This window comes from Oncorhynchus nerka, linkage group LG17 (genome assembly GCF_034236695.1).
Source record: "Oncorhynchus nerka isolate Pitt River linkage group LG17, Oner_Uvic_2.0, whole genome shotgun sequence".
Taxonomy (NCBI): Eukaryota; Metazoa; Chordata; class Actinopteri; order Salmoniformes; family Salmonidae; genus Oncorhynchus; species Oncorhynchus nerka.
In genome coordinates, this window is record NC_088412.1 from 29,442,069 (window position 1) to 29,460,323 (window position 18,255).

Below are 18,255 nucleotides of genomic sequence, written 5' to 3' on the forward strand. Positions count from 1 at the left end.
CATTCAATCATATACTTAGCATAGAAACCCAAATAAAAGCATGTAGATTTAAAGATGTGTGTGTGTCATATTTGCTAGAATTGAGATTTAAAAACGACAGCTGCAGATGTTTATTAGCCAATACATACGGTACAGCCTAAACATGTAGAATACCTTAATATATAATGTTTTCTAAAAACAGTAGTACAATGTGCTCTGCAATAAGATAACCAGAGTTTGATATCTAAACCAGATGAGTTCTCAAACAGCAGCTACCCAATACCATGGAGGGCATGCATCATGTTGGATGCATTGGAATATAAGGTATGGAGAATGATAAAGAGCCTGTTAGATTATAGAAAAAGCAGTTGGGAAATGAATGTTTGAGTTTCAAATACTAAATGTATATTTAGGTGGTTTAAATGATTAACTTTCCTACTAACCTTCTAAAAGTTTTAGAACTGTCATCAATGCATGATTCAGTACTCCCCTTTAGTGTGCCCATGCCCCATTTGTGTGCCTAGGCCCCGCAAATCAAATGTTACTGGTCCCATACACAAGGTTTGCAGATGTTATTGCGAGTGTAGCGGAAAGATCCCACACTGGTCACCAATGTAACTGACCGATGTAGCGAGAGACAAGGGCAGAATGCGATCTAAAGACGAGAAATCTACCATCTATGGCAAAAACCGAGGCTCCTGACAGGGACAATAGAATTCTCCCATGTTACAATAGTAAAATAATCAGTTTGTCACCCGTTAAACTGATTCTACACTGAATTTAGTCTTTGAGATGCTATAACAAGCACTTGTATCTGTAGTTGGTGTTCTTCAACTCTAAAATGCACAGGACTGTGTAAAACACAACCCACAAAGAAAAGACATCAGGCAAATGCATATGTAGTCTCAATGTCTAAATGGTGACGGCAGGGCTAGTTCAAACTGGAGTAGGATGGTTCTCCTCACAGGTGAGTGAATCAGCCCATGTTTGGTGAATAGAACTTGGTTGATCTCTGGGAGCAGGATACAGGAGAGCTGAATAGATCATGTGACACAAACATGAGAGACAAGAATGAATAAAATGAATGTAGTTTGTGGGCTAGGATTTAGTTTGTGAGATAGAAAATGAACATACTGATGGGTGCTCTGCAATCATCCTACTCCAACTATTGCCAGGGATAATGTGGCATTTCATATTTGTCAGTATGAATGAAATTAGTATGTCCTGCCTTTATGACTGTATTAGATTTACACTACTTGTCCTACAGAGTTTTGTAGTCTTAAATTATTACTTGGAAAAAATTGATAGATGAAATCTCCTTGTCCTGGAATGACATGCTCTTCTCCTGGTAGCTAGCAACAGATCTAATTATTCTCTTGAGTTGTCACCAGCAGTCAAATACCTTAGCTACAGATAAACATGATTGGCAGACACGATCAGCAGAGATAGTACCATTGATAGTACACAAGGTTTGATTGGTTTACAGTTTAGTACTCGGCTTTCGAATGCCTGTCCAGCTACCGAAAATAAAAGTAAGTGTTTAGAAAAATGTGCAAGAATTTTCCTTGTCAACAAACCGAAACCTGTTCCGAATAAATACATATACACAATATGTAAATAAAAAAAGACAGCTCCTTCATCGACAGAGATCGATCATCTCGAAAACTAAAGCAGATGGCATACTACGGCCCACCACCTAAAACACGCTTTTTGTAGTTTGGCCAAACTGTGCTCTCCAAGTTTAGCTGGAATTTAGCCCGAAAGGATTTAAAAAGTGATTTGCGTATTACATTGGCCTACGTCTCATCTTGCCTCAAAATATCAGAACTCAACAACGATTGGAGAGGTACCACATCCTTATGATATACAGTACCAATCAAGAGTGTGCAAAGCTGTTATCAAGGCAGAAGGTGGCTACTTTGAAAAATATCAAATATCAAATCTATTTTGATTTGTTTTAGACTTTTTTGGTTACTACATGATGTGTTATTACATAACTTCGATGTCTTCACTATTATTATACAATGTAGAATATAGTAAAAATAAAGAAAAACCCTTGAATGAGTAGGTGTGTCCAAACTTTTGACTGATACTATATATATATACAGTGTCTTGCGAAAGTATTCGGCCCCCTTGAACTTTGCGACCTTTTGCCACATTTCAGGCTTCAAACATAAAGATATAAAACTGTATTTTTTGGTGAAGAATCAACAACAAGTGGGACACAATCATGAAGTGGAACGACATTTATTGGATATTTCAAACTTTTTTAACAATCAGAAACTGAAAAATTGGGCGTGTAAAATTATTCAGCCCCCTTAAGTTAATACTTTGTAGCGCCACCTTTTGCTGCGATTACAGCTGTAAGTCGCTTGGGGTATGTCGCTTGGGGCAAAACAGCTCGAGCTCAGTGAGGTTGGATGGAGAGCATTTGTGAACAGCAGTTTTCAGTTCTTTCCACAGATTCTCGATTGGATTCAGGTCTGGACTTTGACTTGGCCATTCTAACACCTGGATATGTTTATTTTTGAACCATTCCATTGTAGATTTTGCTTTATGTTTTGGATCATTGTCTTGTTGGAAGACAAATCTCAGTCCCAGTCTCGGGTCTTTTGCAGACTCCATCAGGTTTTCTTCCAGAATGGTCCTGTATTTGGCTCCATCCATCTTCCCATCAATTTTAACCATCTTCCCTGTCCCTGCTGAAGAAAAACAGGCCCAAACCATGATGCTGCCACCACCATATTTGACAGTGGGGATATGTGTTCAGGGTGATGAGCTGTGTTGCTTTTACGCCAAACATAACGTTTTGCATTGTTGCCAAAAAGTTCAATTTTGGTTTCATCTGACCAGAGCACCTTCTTCCACATGTTTGGTGTGTCTCCCATGTGGCTTGTGGCAAACTTTAAACAACACTTTTTATGGATATCTTTAAGAAATGGCTTTCTTCTTGCCACTCTTCCATAAAGGCCAGATTTGTGCAATATATGACTGATTGTTGTCCTATGGACAGAGTCTCCCACCTCAGCTGTAGATCTCTGCAGTTCATCCAGAGTGATCATGGGCCTCTTGGCTGCATCTCTGATCAGTCTTCTCCTTGTATGAGCTGAAAGTTTAGAGGGACGACCAGGTCTTGGTAGATTTGCAGTGGTCTGATACTCCTTCCATTTCAATATTATAGCTTGCACAGTGCTCCTTGGGGTGTTTAAAGCTTGGGAAATCTTTTTGTATCCAAATCCGGCTTTAAACTTCTTCACAACAGTATCTCGGACCTGCCTGGTGTGTTCCTTGTTCTTCATGATGCTCTCTGCGCTTTTAACGGACCTCTGAGACTATCACAATGCAGGTGCATTTATACAGAGAGTTGATTACACACAGGTGGATTGTATTTATCATCATTAGTCATTTAGGTCAACATTGGATCATTCAGAGATCCTCACTGAACTTCTGGAGAGAGTTTGCTGCACTGAAAGTAAAGGGGCTGAATAATTTTGCACATATATATATATACACTGAAAGAAATATGAACGCAATATGCAAAGTATTGGTCCCATGTTTCATAAGCTGGAATAAAAGATCACAGAAATGTTCCATATGCACAAAAAGCTTATTTCTCTCAAATATTGTGCACAAATGTGTTTACATTCCTGTTATTGAGCATTTATCTGCCAAGATAATCCCTCCACCTGTCAAGTGTGGCATATTAAGAAGCTAATTAAACAGCATGATCATTAAACATGCAGGGAAAACAAAAGGCTACGCAAAAATGTGCCGTTTTGTCACACACAATGACACAAATCTAAAGTTTTGAATGAGCGTGCAATTAGCATGCTGACTGCAGGAATGTCCACCAGAGCTGTTGACTAAAAACCACAGACCATGTGTAACCTTGCCAGCCCAGGACCTCCACATCCGGTTTCTCACCTGCGGGATCGTCTGAGACCAGCCACCCGAACAGCTGATGAAACTGAGAAGCATTTCTGTCTGTTATAAAGCTCTTTTGTGGGGATTTTTTGGGGGGGATTGGCTGGACCTGGCTCCCCAGTGGGTGGGCCTGGCTCCCAAGTCAATCAATCAATAAAATGTATTTATAAAGCCCTTCTTACATCAGCTGATGTCACAAAGTTTTGTACAGAAACCAAACCTAAAACCCCAAACAGCAAGCAATGCAGGTGTAGAAGCACGGTGGCTAGGAAAAACTCCCTAGAAAGGTCGGAACCTAGGAAGAAACCTAGAGAGGAACCAGGCTATGAGGGGTGGCCAGTACTCTTCTGGCTGTGCCAGTGGAGATTATAACAGAACATGGCCAAGATGTTCAAATGTTCATAGACGACCAGCAGGGTCAGATAATCATAATCACAGTAGTTGTAGAGTTGAAGACAGCAGGTCTGGGACCAGGTAACACGTCCCGTGAACAGGTCAATGTTTCATAGCCGCAGGCAGAACAGTTGAAACTGGAGCAGCAGCACGACAAGGTGGATTGGGGACAGCAAGGAGGCCAGGTAGTCCTGAGGCATGGTCCTACGGCTCAGGTCTTCCGAGAGAAAGAGAGGGGGAAGAAAAAGTGAGAGAAAAAGAGAGAGAATTAGAGAGAGCATTCTTAAATTCACACAGGACACCAGATACAACAGGAGAAATACTCCAGATATAACAGACTGACCCTAGCCCCCCGACACAAACTATTGCAGCATAAATACTGGAGGCTGAGACAGGAGGGGTCGGGAGACATTGTGGCCCCGTCTGATGATACCCCCGGACAGGGCCAAACAGGCAGGATATAACCCCACCCATTTTGCCAAAGCACAGCCCCCACACCACTAGAGGGATATCTTCAACCACAAACCTTATATCCTGAGACAAGGCCGAGATAGCCCACAAAGACCTCCCCCACGGCACAAACCCGAGGGAGGGCGCCAACCCGGACAGGAAGATCACATCAGTGACTCAACCCACTCAAGTGACGCACCCCTCCTAGGGACAGCATGGAAGAGCACCAGTAAGCCAGTGACTCAGCCCCCGTAATCGGGTTTGAGGCAGAGAATCTCAGTGGAGAGAGGGGAACCGGCCAGGCGGAGACAGCAAGGGCAGTTCATTGCTCCAGAGCCTTTCCGTTCACCTTCACACTACTGGGCCAGATTACACTCAATCATAGGACCTACTAAAGAGATGAGTCTTCAGTAATGACTTAAAGGTCGAGACTGAGTCTGCGTCTCTCACATGGATAGCCAGACCAGTCCATAAAAATGGAACTCTCCAGCTGTTTGCTTAGAAATTCTAGGGACAATAATTAGGCCTACGTGATTCGAGCAGCCGTGTTTAGCACTAACTGAAGATTATTTAGTGCTTTATACGGGTAGCTGGAAAGTAGAGCATTGCAGTAGTTTAATCTAGAAGTGAAACAGCATGGATACATCTTTTTGCATCATTTTTGGACGGAAAGTTTATAATTTTTGCAATGTTACGTAGATGGAGAAAAAGCTGCCCTTAAAACAGTCTTGATATGCTCGTCAAAAGAGAGATCAGGGTCCAGAGTAACGCCGCGGTCCTTCACAGTTTTTTTTGAGACGACTGTACAACCATCAAGATTAATTGTCAGATTCAACATAAGATCTCTTCTCTTTGTTTCTTGGGACCAAGAAATATTATCTCTGTTTTGTCCAAGTTTAATAGTAGAACATTTGTCGCCATCCACTTCCTTCTATCTGAAAGGCGGGCTTCCAGGGAGGGCAATTTTGGTGCTTCACCATGTTTCATCGAAATGTACGACTGTGTGTCACCCGCATAGCAGTGAGAATTAACATTATGTTTCCGAATGACATCACCAAGAGGTAAAATATATAGGGAAAACAATAGTGGTCCTAAAACAGAACCTTGAGGAACAACGACATTTACAGTTGATTTGTCAGAGGACAAACCATCTACAGAGACAAACTGATATCTTTCTGACAGATAAGATCTAAACCAGGCCAGAACTTGTCCATGTAGACCAATTTGGATTTCAAATCTCTCCAAAAGAATGTGGTAATTGATGATATCAAAAGCAGCACTAAGGTCTAGTGGAGCACGAGGACAGATTCAGAGCCTCGGTCTGACGCCATTAAAAGGTAATTTACCACCTTCACAAGTGCAGTCTCAGTGATATGATGGGGTCTAAAACCAGACTGAAGCATTTTGTATACATTGTTTGTCTTCAGGAAGGCAGTGAGTTGCTGCGCAACAGCCTTTTCTAAAATTTGAGAGGAATGGGAGATTCGATACAGGCTGATATTTTGTCATTTTTTCTGGGTCAATGTTTGGCTTTTTCAAGAAAGGCTTTTTAACTGCCACTTTTAGTGAGTTTGGTACACATCTGGTGGATAGGGAGCAGTTTATTATGTTCAACATAGGAGGGCCAAGCAAAAAAAGTCTAAAATCTAAAATATGTTTTGATTGTGTTTAACACTTTTTTGGTTACTACATGATTCCATATGTGTTATTTCATAGTTTCATGTAGAAAATATTTTTTTTAAGAAACAAAATGGAATGAGTTAGGTGTGTCAAAACTTTTGGCTGGTACTGTATATATTTTCATAAGCCCACCATTGGAATCTGAATAAAACAGTACAAATCAACCTTAAAAAAAATATATATTGTTGATAAAATGTGGGACAAAATTGTTTAGCAATGGGATGTGGGACAAAGGGCCAAACCGTGGGACATGCGGTCACCCTTCAATCCAGGACATGTTGTCACCCTACATTTGCCTGGCTAACCAAACTATTTGCTCTGGCAAAATGCTACCCCACGCCCACGGACGTTAGTTTATTTTCCGCAATGTGTCTGGATTTGTGTACCTCCCCGACAATTTCTAAAATGGAAATATATTCTAGACCGTCTGAATGGTCCCAGAAAACGATGGGTTGTGCCAGAGGCAGAACACACGTGGGTAAAGTGGCGTTTTGAAAATCTGATTGGTTAGAGATGATCCAATTGCTGATGACTTTGTTTGTACAACACTCCTAATTTTGACATCACCACAAACAACTTAATTGATGGCAGTCTCTGACTGAAGTATGTAGTTAAATAGACAGATCTAGATGTTTTGTTATGTTAATTAGATTACCGCTGGGCTGCAGAAATTGTAGAAGGGTTAACTAGCATTTAAAAAGTTAATCAATTTTTCTTTAACTAATTAAAAATATCTCTCCCTATATTCTGAATCATGTTGTAAAGTCAGTACAGTAGCCTGTTCCTCGCCGGGGGAGGGGCAGGTAGCCTAAACAGGCACACACTGGCAAAAATGTTCAGGTTGCAGGCAGACACTGGAATACGTTTCTGAGTGACAAAGTGAGGGCTTTGCATAGGTGCTATGTTGATTTTTTTTGTGGTGCTAGAAAAAAATGCCTTCATATTGGAAAAAAGCAAGAAGATGTTTTTCGACTTGGAACCGGCAGGTTCGCTCAATCTTAGTCATGGTGGAATTATGAGGAAATTAAGTCAAGGTCAGAATACAACATATCTGTAAACACACCTCTGCACGTCTCCATGTATGTGAGCTCCACCCCGAATGAATACCCAGCTGCAACATACGTTAACCCATGCTTAAGTTCAAGGTCAGAATACGCTCAGAAAGAAAATTAATTACGTTTGATTTACGTGGGCATAACTCGTGTTTGATTTCCCCCTGAGAGACTTACCAACAAGACTCACAACTGTAAATGCTGTCAACGGTGTTTCTAACACATACAGTGGCTTGTGAAAGTATTCACCCCCCTTGGCATTTTTCCTAATTTGATGCCTTATAACCTGGAATTAAAATAGTTTTTTGGGAGGGTTGTATCATTTGATTTACACAACATGCCTACCACTTTGAAGATGCATAATATTTCTTAACTGTGATACAAACAAGAAATAAGGGAAAAAAACAGAAGCGTGCATAACAAAAGTCAATACTTTGTAGAGCCACATTTTGCAGCAATTACAGTTGCACATCTCTTGGGGTAGGTTTCTGTAAGCTTGGCACATCTAGCCACTGGGATTTTTGCCATTCTTCAAGGCAAAACTGCTCCAGCTCCTTCAAGTTGGATGGGTTCTGCTGGTATACAGCAATCTTTAAGTCATACCCCATATTCCCAATTGGATTGAGGTCTGGGCTTTGACTAGGCCATTCCAAGGCATTTAAATGTTTCCCCTTAAACCACTCGAGTGTTGATTTAGCAGTATGCTTAGGGTCATTGTTCTACTGGAAGGTGAACATCTGTCCCAGTCTCAAATCCCTTGAAGACTGAAACAGGTTTCCCTCAAGAATTTCCCTGTATTTACCGCCATCCATCATTCTTTTAATTCTGACCAGATTCCCAGTCCCTGCCGATGAAAAACATACCCACAGCCTGATGCTGCCACCACCGTGCTTCACTGTGGGGATGGTGTTCTCGGGGTGATGAGAGGTGTTGGGTTTGCGCCAGACATAACGTTTTCCTTGATGGCCAAAAGGTCAATTTTAGTCTAATCTAACCAAAGAACCTTCTTCCATTTGTTTACGGAGTCTCCCACATACCTTTTTGGTAAACACCAAATATGTTTGCTTATTTTTTTCTTTAAGCAATGTCTTTTTATCTGGCCACTTCCGTAAAGCCCAGCTCTGTGGAGTGTACGGCTTAAAGTGGTCCTATGGACAGATACTCCGATCTCCGCTGTGGAGCTTTGCAGCTCCTTCGGGGTTATCTCTGATTAATGCCCTCCTTGCCTGGTCTGTGAGTTTTGGTGGGCGGCCCTCTCTTGGCAGGTTGTCATGGTGCCATATTCTTTCCATTTTTTATTAATGGATTTCATGGTGCTCCGTGGGATGTTCAAAGTTTCACATATTTTTTTATAACCAAACCCTGATCTGTACTTCTCCGCAACTTTGTCCCTGACCTATTTGGAGAGCTCCTTGGTCTTCATGGTGCCGCTTGCTTGGTGGTGTTGCAGACTCAGGGACCTTTCAGAACAGATATACATATATATATACACAAATATATATGTGTATACAGTTGAATGTGGAAGTGTACATACACTTAGGTTGGAATCACTAAAACTCATTTTTCAACCATTCAACAAATTTCTTGTTAACAAACTATAGTTTTGGCAAGTGATGTTAGTCGGGCGTGGGGGTGCAGGCAGCGAACGGTTGAAAAGCATGCATTTGGTTTTACTAGCGTTTAAGAGCAGTTGGAGGCCACGGAAGGAGTGTTGTATGGCATTGAAGCTCGTTTGGAGGTTAGATAGCACAGTGTCCAAGGAAGGGCCAGAAGTATCTGTACAAACAATAGTATGCAAGTATAAACACCATGGGACCACGCAGCCGTCATACCACTCAGGAAGGAGATGTGTTCAGTCTCCTAGAGATGAATGTACCTTGGTGCGAAAAGTGCAAATCAATCCCAGAACAACAGCAACGGACCTTGTGAAGGTGCTGGAGGAAACAGGTACAAAATCTTCTACATCCACAGTAAAACAAGTCCTATATCGACATAACCTGTAAGGCAGCTCAGCAAGGAAGAAGCTGCCATTAAAAAGCCAGACTACGGTTTGGAACTGCACATGGGGACAAAGATCGTACTTTTGAGAGAAATGTCCTCTGGTCTGATGAAACAAAAATGTAACTGTGGCCATAATACCCATCGTTATGTTTGGAGGATAAAGGGTGAGGCTTGCAAGCCGAAGGACACCATTCCAACCGTGAAGCACGGGGGTGGCAGCATCATGTTGTAGGGGTGCTTTGCTGCAGGAGGGACTAGTGCACTGCACAAAATAGATGGCATCATGAGGGAGGACATTTTTGTGGATATATTGAAGCAACATCTAAAGACATCAGTCAGGAAGTTAAAGCTTGGTCGCAGATGGGACTTCCAAATGAACAATGACCCCAAGCATACTTCCAAAGTTGTGACAAAATGGCTTAAGGACAACAAAGTCAAGGTGTTGGAGTGGCCATCACAAGCCCTGACCTCAATCCTATAGAAAAGATGTGGGCAGAACTGAAAAAGCATGTGCGTGCATGGAGGCCTACATACCTGACTCAGTTACACTAGCTCTGTCAGGAGGAATGGGGAAAAAATTCACCCAACTTATTGTAGGAAGATTGTGGAAGGCTAACCTAAACGTTTGACCCAAGTTAAACAATTTAAAGGCAATGCTACCAAATAGAAATTGAGTGTATGTAAACTTCTGACCCACTGGGAATGTGATGAAAGAAATAAAAGCTGAAATAAATCACTCTACTATTATTCTGACATTTCACATTCTTAAAATGCCAGCAGCATACCACCCTGCATACCACTGCTGGCTTACTTCTGAAGCTAAGCAGGGTTGGTACTGGTCAGTTCCTGGATGGGGGACCAGATGCTGCTGGAAGTGGTGTTGGAGGGGCAGTAGGAGGCACTCTTTCCTCTGGTCTAAAAAAATATCCCAATGCCCCAGGGTAGTGATTGGGGACACTGCCCTGTGTAGGGTTCTGTCTTTTGGATGGGATGTTAAACAGGTGTCCTGACTCTCTGAGGTCATTAAAGATCCCATGGCACATATCGTAAGAGTAGGGGTGTTAACCCCGGTGTCCTGGCTAAATTCCCAATCTGTCCCTCAAACCATCACGGTCACCTAATAATCCCCAGTTTACAATTGTCACATTCATCCCCCTCCTCTCCCCTGTAACTATTCCCCAGGTCGTTACTGCAAATGAGAACGTGTTCTCAGTTAACTTACCTGGTCAAATAATTAATTAATAAAAAAATGTAAAAAAATTAAGTGGTGATCCTAACTGACCTAAAACAGGGAATTATTACTTGGATTAAATGTCAGGAATTGTGAAAAACTGAGTTTAAATGTATTTGACTAAAGTGTATGTAAACTTCTGTCTTCAACTGTATGTGAGAATGATATTAATTGACTACAGCTAAGTGTTCAACACCGTAGTGCCCTCAAAGCTCATCACTAAGCTAATATCCCTGGGACCTAACACCTCCCTCTGCAACTGGATCCTGAACATCCTGACGGGCCTCCCCCAGGTGGTAAGGGTAGGTAGCAACACGTCCGCCACACTGATCCTCAACATGGGTGTGTCCTCTTTACTCCGGTACTCCCTGTTCACTCATGACTGCATGGCCAGGCACGACTCAAACAGTGGCAGGCCTGATCACCAACAACGATGAGACAGCCTATAGGGAGGAGGTCAGAGAGCTGTCCGTGTGGTGCCAGGACAACAACCTCTCCCTTAATGTGATCAAGAAAGACAAAGGAGATTATTGTAGACAACAAGAAATGTAGGACCGAGCAAGCCCCCATTCTCATCGACGGGGCTGCAGTGGAGCAGGTTGAGAACTTCAAGTTTCTTGGTGTCCACATCACCAACAAACTAGCATGGTCCAAACACACTAAGACAGTTGTAAAGAGGGCACGACAAAGCCTATTCCCTCTCAGGAGACTGAAAAGATTTGGCAGGGGTCCTCATTTCACTGAGTTCCTCTGTGGAGATGGGAGAAATATACAGCAGGACAACCATATCTGCAGAACTCCACCAATCAGGCTTGTATGGTAATGGCAAGATGGAAGCCACTCTTCAGTAAAAAGCACACGACAGCCCACTTAGAGAATCAGGCCTTCATGGTGGAATGACCCGGCGGAAGCCGCTCCTCAGTAAAAGGTACATGACAGCCTGCTTGGAGTTTGCCGAAATGCACCTAAAGACTCTCAGAACATGAGAAACAAGTTTATCTGGTCTGATGAAACCAAGATTGAACTCTTTGGCCTGAATGCCAAGCGTCACGTCTGGAGGAAACCAGGCACCATCCCTATAGTGAAGCATAGTGGTGGCAGCCTCATGCTGTGGGGCTGTTCTTCAGTGGCAGGGACTGGGAGACTAGTCAGGATTGAGGGAAAGATTAACGAAACAAAGTATAGAGAGATCCTTGATGAAAACCTGCTCCAGTGAGCTCAGGACTTCAGACAGGGATGAAGGTTCACCTTCCAAAAGGACAACATCCCTAAGCCAACAGCCAAGACAACGCAGGAGTGGCTTCGGAACAAGTCTCTGGATGTCATTCAGTGGCCCAGCCAGAGTCCTGAAAATAGCTGTGCAGCGACACTCCCAACCTGACAGAGCTTGAGAGGTTCTACAGAGAAGAATGGGAGAAACTCTCCAAATACAGGTGTGTCAAGCTTCTAGGGTCATACCTAAGAATACTCAAGGCTGTAAATGCTGCCAAAGGTGCTTAAAGAAAGTTCTGAGTAAAGGTTCTGAATACCAATGTAAATGTGATATTTCAGTTTTTTATTTTTAATAAATAACAAAAAAATCTAAAAACCTGTTTTTACGTTGTCATTATGTGATATTGTGTGTAGATTGATGAGAGAAAAAACGATTTAATGAATTTTAGAATAAGGCTGTAACTTTAAATTAAAGGTCTCTGAATACTTTCTAAATGCACTGTACATGCTATGTTGGAATACTTCAACAGAATAGGACATGCTATACATTGTTGGAAAGGTCAACGACTGTTGAAACTGAATGTGCATAGTTGCTGCCCAGAATATTTGTGCATTTTTCCCAGAAATCGATTTACACATAGCCAAAATGTCAAGACATTAGCATTAGCCATTTTGGACTGCGTGAATGAGGACATATTTTCTGGTACGTCTGAAAGGATTATCAAATGATCTCCATGGATTAATTACATAAACACATTTTCAATAAAGGTAAGTCATGATGTTTTGAACCAATGGCTTGTTTGGGGTTTCTTGGAAAATGTGTTGTTGTGATCAAACCAGATGTGCATGGATTTCAATGGCTCAGCAGGGGAAATATATAACATGTTTTTTGTATTCCACTTTTAAAGTTGGCAATTTTGTTTGTGTATTGGAAAATAAGTTCTCAGAGTTGAGGTTCTCAGTATTGGTGAGCTTTTGACATGTAGGTGTCAGGGAGACTGGGGAATAGTGGGCAGCTGGTGATTTATGGCCCTGCTGACAGCTGGTGATTTATGACCTTGTGTTGGAGGGGGAGAGGCTGATAAAGATCTCATCTGGTAATTTGGCTGGCTGAGGCCCATTTGACATAGAAACACAGTAATGTCGGCAGGACGTTTGAAATAATGTTTATGAACCTTTTAGTGTCTAAGAACTGTCTAAGCCGACGGGGAGGGGGGGGGGGGAATCATTTAGCTATTTGATTTTGAATATTAAGACCCCTTAAGGTATCAAAAAACATATACAAAAATAATTTTGGTGAGGCTTGTAGGCCTCCTAGAGCAAAGCAACCGACATGTATGTGTTTGTGAGAGACACTTTTCCACAGAGGGCTGTGTCATATTAGTATGTTGCCAAAACTGTTCTTATCTACAGACAGAAGTTGTCAGAAGAGGCTGTATCGACTTCAGACGAGTCCCATGATGCTTGTGGGGGTCCTTCAGACGAGTCTTGTGAGGCTTTTGGTCGTCCAATCCACAGAGGGGTCATAATAGCTTTTAGACCAAACCATTAGGATGCTGCAGACGCTTTTGTGAGAAGACCAATTTTCAGGATGTCTCATGGTCTGACAAATACCCCTCTCGCTCTGCCACCTTTCACAGCAGATGCGGAAGGGTTATATCTGCGGATGCGGTGGATTAACTTCTTATGGCTGGGGGCAGTATTGAGTAGCTTGGATGAATAAGGTGCCCAGAGGTGCCCAGAGTAAACTGCCCGCTACTCAGTCCCAGAAGCTAAGTTATGCATGTAATTAGTATATTTGGATAGAACACTCTCTGAAGTTTCTAAAACTGATTGAATGATGTCTGTGAGTATAACAGAACTCATATGGCAGGCAAAAACCTGGGAAAAAATCCAACCAGGAAGTGGGAAATCTGAGGTTTATAGATTTTCAACTCATTGCCTATCGAAGATACAGTGGGATATTGGTCATATTGCACTTCCTAAGGTTTCCACTAGATGTCAACAGTCTTTAGAACCTTGTTTGATGCTTCTACTGTGAAGTGGGGGCGAATGAGAGGGGAATGAGTCAGAGGTCTGGCAGAGAGCCATGAGCTCAGTCTCGCGCGCTCACGTGATAGTTAGCTCTGTTCCATTGCAATTCTACATACAAAGGAATTCTCCGGTTGGAACATTATTGAAGATTTATGTTAAAAACATCCTAAAGATTAATTCTATACTTCGTTTGACATATTTCTACGACCTGTAATATATCTTTTTGGACTTTTCGTCCGTACTTTTCGCTGGACTTGCACTCGCATTGTGAGTTTTGAATTTGTTTACCAACGTGCGAATAAAAGGAGGTATTTGGACATAAATCATGAACTTTATCAAACAAATCGAACATTTATTGTGGAACTGGGATTCCTGGGATTGCATTCTGATGAAGATTATCTAAGGTAAGTGAAGATTTATAATGCTATTTCTGACTTCTGTTGACTACACAACATGGCAGATTTCTGTTTGGCTTGTTTTGGTCTCTGAGCGCTGTACTCAGATTATTTCATGGTTTGCTTTTTCGGTAAAGCTTTTTTTAAATCTGGCACAGCGGTTGCATTTAGACATGAAAGTCAGACAATCTGGAAAATGTCAAGAACTTTGATAGTTTCTTCAAGTGCAATCGCAAAAAACATCAAGTGCAATGATGAAACTGGCTCTCATGAGGACCGCCACAGGAAAGGAAGACCCAGAGTTTCCTCTGCTGCAGAGGATAAGTTCATTAGAGTTACCAGCCTCAGAAATTGCAGCCCAAATAAATGCTTCACAGAGTTCAAGTAACAGACACATCTCAACATCAACTGTTCAGAAGAGGCTGCATGAATCAGTCCTTCATGGTCGAATTGCTGCAAAGAAACCACTACTAAAGGACACTAATAATAATAAGAGACTTGCTTGGGCTAAGAAACACGAGCAATAGACATTAGACCGGTGGAAATGTGTCCTTTGGTCTGGAGTCCAAATTGGAGAATTTTGGTTCCAACCGCTGTGTCTTTGTGAGATGCGGTGTGGGTGAAAGGATGATTTCCGCATGTGTATTTCCCACCGTAAGGCATGGAGGAGGGGGTGCTATTGTGTGGGAGTGCTTTGCTAATGACACTGTCTGTCATTTATTTAGAATTCAAGACACACTCAAACAGCATGGCTACCACAGCATTCTGCAGCGATACGCCATCCATTCTGGTTTGAGCTTAGTGGGACTATCAAAACCCAAAACACCTACAGGCTGCGTAAGGGATATTTGACCAAGGAGGAGAGTGATGGAGTGCTGCATCAGATGACCTGGCCTCCACAATCCCCCAACCAACCAAATTGAAATGGTTTGGGATGAGTTGGACCGCAGAGTGCAGGAAAAAAAAGCAGCCAACAAGTGCTCAGCATATGTGGGAACTCCTTCAAGATGAAGATGGTTGAGAGAATGCCATGAGTGTGCAAAGCTGTCATCAAAGGTGTCTATTTGAAGAATCTCAAATATAAAATATATTTTTGATTTGTTTAATACTTTTCTGGTTACTACTTGATTCCATATGTGTTATTTCCTAGTTGTGATGTCTTCACTATTATTCTAAAATGTAGACAATTGTACAAATAAAGAAAAAACATTGAATGAGTAGGTGTTCTAAAACTTTTGACCAGTGGTGTACATTCATATAGATAGCATCAAAGTTATCCTCAGTGAGCAAGTTTCAGATAGACACCAAACATGGGTACTATACCATTATTCTTTCACCCTAGTCAGTCCTCTGGATACTGTAACAGAGAGATTTACATGTTGGCCCCTCAGAGCGGGAAGGGTTGTCTAGTCCTTGGGCATTGTCCTTTGTTCCTGGACCATTTTCTATGTAGCTCCAGGTATCAGAGAACACATAAATTAGGGCCGAGCATACAAAGCGTTTGTCTGCTGTTATCTTGTCCAAGGTCTATGCAACCAAGTATTAGCTCCGTGTGCCAATAATGTTGTCCATATCATTGTCTTTATTTTCTAAATGAAAATGGTAAAGTTAAGTTTACAAAGTAAAATTTGTTTTGCAATGTTCAAAATCTAATAAGGTGTGGTGATTATTTTCTTCAACTTATTTTAGAAGAAATAGTGAATTATTAAGAAAAGTGCAAGTGTGCCAACATCTTTTTTACTCAAACCAACAAGGGCCGTATTGGACCTGTGGGCTGTAGGTTGGACAACCCTGCCATTGTGAGGACAGATGCTGGAGACGAGAAACAAGTACAGGGAGTGAACATTTAATGAAACACGGACAATAACAGAATAAGCACAGCGTCTGGACAGGGGAAAACAAAATGACAATTATGCTGATACGGGGACGAAACATAGGTAACAGACAGATATAGGGAAGGCAAACAAAACGTGAAGGAGTCCAGGTGAGTCGAATGAGCGCAGATGCGGGTAATGATGGTGACAGGTGTGGGTAATGAAGGGCAGATGGTGCCCTTGAGTGCCAGAGAGGGGAAGCGGGAGCAGGCGTGACAGTGCCCCCTTCTAGGGGCGCCACCTGGCGTCCCACCTGGTCGAGCCTGACGGGCTGGCCGAGGCATGGGCACTGGACGAGCCGGCTAAGGCGTAGAAGCCCGATGAGCCGGGTGAGGCGTGGGAGCCTGACTAACCAGCTGAGGTGTGAAAGCCTGAAGATCCCAATGAGGCCTGGGAGTCCAGAGATGTGGTAGTCATTTAAAAATCATATTAACCAGTATTATTGCACACAGAGTGAGACCATGCAACTTCTTAGGTGATTTGTAAACCACATGTTTACTCCTGAACCTATTTAGGCTTGCCATAACAAAGGGGTTGAAAACTTATTGACTCAAGACATTTCAGCTTTTTATTTTCAATTAATTTGTAAAGATTTCTAAAAACGAAATTCTACTTTGACATTATGGGGTATTGTGTGTAGATTAGTGACACAATATGAAGTATTGCATGTAGACCAGTGACAATTTTTTTAAACATTTAATTATTTTAAAATTCAGGCTGTAACGCAACAAAATGTGGAAAAAGTCAAGCGGGTTGAATATTTTCTGATGTTATCTTGCTTGGCCATTTGAATGATAATGTTTGAATCCATATGCAATTGATCCAAATGAGCAAAACAAGCCCATCAGCAATAACATCCTTAAAGGACATTTCCACTCAAAAATGATATATGCATATTTCATTTGCTTTCACAAGTATTTACCCCCCTTGGCCATTTTCCTAATTTGTTGCCTTGTAAACTGGAATAAAAATAAATGTTTTGTTTGGGGGGTGGGGGGTTGTAATCATTTGATTTATACAACATGACTTTTTCCAAATTTGCTCCATAATATCGACAGAAACACGGCAAACGTTGTTTAGGATCCATCATCGAGGTGTTTTTAACATATATATTTGATAATATATCCGTCGAGGCAATTGGTTTCTCATGAGAAGCAATTGGAAAAATGGCTACCTCAGTATTTTACGCGAGATTTTGTGCGGGAGACACCATGTGACCACATGCTATATATGGTCCCTTACAGCCATTCTTCAATGGAAATGCCTAAACAGACGTCACCATGCTGTAGACACCTTGGGGAAAACGTGGAAAACGTAAGCTCAGTCGTAGCTCATTTACAGCCATATAAGGAGTCATTGGCATGAGGTGGTTTCAAAAAATGCAGCACTTCCTGGTTGGATTTTTATCTGGGTTTCGCCTGTAACATCAGTTCTGTGGCACTCACAGACCATATCTTTGCAGTTTTGGAAACGTCAGAGTGTCTTCTTTCCAAAGCTGTCAATTATATGCATAGTCAAGCATCTTTTCGTGACAAAATATCTTGTTTAAAACGGGAACGTTTTTCATCCAAAAATTAAAATAGCACCCCCTAAATCGAAGAGGTTAATGGTTAATGCCCTTCTTGCCTGGTCTGTGAGTTTGGTGGGCGGCCCTCTCTTAGCAGGTTTGTTGAGGTGCCATATTCTTTTAATTTTTTAATAATGGATTTAATGGTGCTCTGTGGGATGTTCAAAGTTTCAGATATAGTTCTTCTCCACAACTTTGTCCCTGACCTGTTTGGAGAGCTCCTTGGTCTTCATGGTGCTGCTTGCTTAGTGGTGCCACTTGCTTAGTGGTGTTGCAGACTCTGGGGCCTTTCAGAACAGGTATATATATATATACTGAGATCATGTGACAGATCATTTGACACTTAGATTGCACACAGGTGGACTTTATTTAACTAATTATGTTACTCCTGAAGGCAATTGGTTTCAGCAGATCTTATTTAGGGGCTTCATAGCAAAGGGGGTGAATACACGCAACATTTTTC